The 3,088-nt window shown below is 37.4% G+C and overlaps 1 pseudogene; it reads right to left on the bottom strand.

The window, feature by feature from the left end:
* Positions 1 to 506: 506 nt before the first annotated feature.
* LOC121264176 lies at positions 507 to 1,287 on the bottom strand (annotated as a pseudogene).
* Between the last annotated feature and the right edge of the window lie 1,801 nt (positions 1,288 to 3,088).

Raw genomic sequence — 3,088 nt, 5'->3', positions numbered from 1 at the left:
TTTTACACCATCCAATTACAAGGTGACGCATAAGAGTTCTTTTAAAAGTGGAACAGAATTGATAGTAGTGAATTCGTAGAACTTTTGGTAGGACTGATGTCTTTTTCACCTCTTCAATGTATTCACTTTTCACCCATCTCTCTCTCTCTCCTTCGAAGCATCTGATGATAAACTGGACCCCAATTCTCAGCCTTCCCTCTCTGGTAGTGTCGCTCTCGCTCACCTCAGGCCAAAGTAAGGTATTCTTAAATTGGAATTAATTTCATTCAACCACGACCCCACCCAAATAATGAATTAGAATAACCTTCATATCCAGACAATAATTTTCATACCCAGACAATAACCTTCATAAACACGCAAATCCAACTTCGCAAATGGAAAAAAGTACACTCAACAAATAAGTACCGAGCTAGATCTGTTTGGAGAGAGAGAGAGAGAGAGAGAGAGAGAGAGTGCTAGAGAGGGAGAGAGACCAAGATTGGAAGGGCATCTTCTGGAGAATGAGATTTTTTTTTTTTTTTTTTTTTTTTATCCTTTAATCACCTTGCAGGTTCAAATCCACCTTTTATACGAATAAAAACGAAGATCTCTGTCACCGTACAAAGAACACCCTATTTTTGACATGGTTTTGCCAAGGCTCAAATCCTCAAACCACAAGCAACCGAGTTACATAGTATAAAAGACAGTTATATTTATTACTCAACAAACATGAGATGAGATAATTTTGATGAGAAATTATGCTGAACTGAAACAAGTTGGTGGAAGAATCAATAACCCCAGTAATCATTACGGATTTTATCATCGAACTTTTTCTTCAGCTCATGATGCTTTTCAAAGTATTCATTTGCAGTCATGGTGCTAATCTTTTTCTTCATCTCTTGTACTTCAGTAACTTCCTTTTCCAAACGCTCAGACTCCTTCAAGGATTTCTCTTATGCTTCTTTCAATTCCACCAACAGTGCATCGAATTTAGGCTTGTACTAAGGAGTTACTGTGTCTACATACTTGGGGGTTTCTATGCTGTCGTAAGCCTCTTTGTACATATCCACCAAGCGAGACCCAATTCCTTTTCTATAGTACTCCCAATCTATGAGTTCAGGTTCCTGATTGAATTTGGTCTGGAGGGTGGAGTTGACCTCGCCAAATGCGCGGCGGAGAGTGGCAAACTCTTTGCGAGTCATCGGTGACCAGAAGCTTCGCCATCCCGTCCCAGTCTATGGCCCGTAACGTCTTCAGTGCGACATCGGCGACTTGCTTACCTGCTCCACTCATTTTCTTGCTCACTTTTTCGGAAAGTCTCAGAGCTTAACAGACGGTTTGTGCTGTCGGGTACCTATCCCTGAGAATGAGAAATACTATTGCTTTCTTTGAACTCACGACCTCATCTGGAGAAAGGGCTTCTTAAGATCAAGATTGAAAGGGCTTCTTTTGGAGAAATATTGTAAACTGGATATGTTTGGATAGATAGAGAGAGTGCGAGAGAGGGAGAGATACAAGACTGAAGGAAGATTTCTAGAGAATTGAGAAAGGAAATGATCTCATTGCGCATCCATCATAAATTAAGTAAGTCTCTTATGTGTCCCTTTTTTATTAGCTAGTGTAATTCTAAAATTTATACCGGTTCCAGCTTGAAGCTTTTCTCATTGCTAAACACTCTTAACTGCATTTATAATTATAAGACAAACCAACCAACCAACCAAGTTTAAAATGAAATGAAGAAGAATAGAAAATCTAAACTCCTGGAAATTCAAACACGCAAAGAAAATTATAAAATTAATATCCAATAATTAGATAACATAAAACAGCCTTCAAAGGAATCAAATGGCAGTGGAATAAGAAAAAGGTAAAGCTCTTTTTCACATGCATCACTACTAAAGATATAATTATTGAACTCGTCTCCTAGCAGTAAACAAAACCATTAACCGCTATTACTAATCACATTTAACCAAGATTACAAAAAATATCTCTCTCTATATATTTGCAGATCATGTATATATAAATAAATATAATATTGTACGTATATATAAGAAGCATGAAAATCTCTACCAACATACTTTCTGCATACCCGTCTTAGTATTTTTATTTTAGCAAGGAGCACTGTGTATATATACTAAAATATATCCATTTTTTGGGACAATGGAATAATAATATTTTTAACAATGCATAAAAATAAAACACCACCGCCCAATGGTAAATTAACACTTACCTCTCTCAGTTGGTTATTTCCAAAAACAAAATAAAGCCAATGAAGCAACGTATTTCCACATGCTTATACGAGACTTGGTTAAGCGGAGTTATCATTTTCCAGACTTCCAGACGCGTGCTATGCTTAGCTATTGTTAGCTATGATTTCAAAACTTTCTTAGTAACGTCCAAATTAATAATCATTTTTGTCACGTACCATGCTTAGCTATTGTTGTGGGTCAGTATTTGTATTGGGTTGTGAGTCTAAGTTTATGTTTATTGAGTCCATTTATAATTCTGTTGAGTCAAGTCTGGGTCTTAAAGTGATGTGCCGAGATTTATGGTGGAAAGGGTCTTGGGTAGTTATTCCCCACGTTGTTTGTGGTTTGTTTAGTCCGTTAATTGTTGGTCATGTTGTATTTCTGTTGTTTTTATTTCTATTGTAATGAAAATGCATTCATTTTTCTGCAGTCAATTTGCTTAGTATTGGAGGCTAAACCCCCTCGATGTGGTTATATATTTCCAATGCCTAAGTTTTACACTTGACATTGGTATCCGAGCCAGGTTGAGGGCCATGGCAGAGGGCACTGACATTCATTATTCTCAATTATTTGAGTCATTGGCTTTAGTCAATCAGTCTCGGGAGGTTTATCAAAAGAAACAAGATTTATTACAACATGTTGTAGAAGGCATAGCTCAACAATTGCAAGCTGCTGCAACTAATGTAGATGCCTTGGTGAGAAGTAATGGGAAGAAACAAGAGGATTCTAGGAATGAATCAGGCTCACAGCTGACAAATCCCTTATTTGAAGAGCATGGAGGTATTCAAACTAGGCCATACGCCTTGACTTTCCAAGGTTTGATGGAGAAGACCCGCAAGGCTGGGTTTATTGTGCCAATAAGT

This window comes from Juglans microcarpa x Juglans regia, chromosome 5D (genome assembly GCF_004785595.1).
Source record: "Juglans microcarpa x Juglans regia isolate MS1-56 chromosome 5D, Jm3101_v1.0, whole genome shotgun sequence".
In the NCBI taxonomy this organism is placed as follows: Eukaryota; Viridiplantae; Streptophyta; class Magnoliopsida; order Fagales; family Juglandaceae; genus Juglans; species Juglans microcarpa x Juglans regia.
The sequence above is the reverse complement of the archived record's forward strand: the minus strand, read 5'-3'. Positions and strand labels throughout refer to the sequence as shown.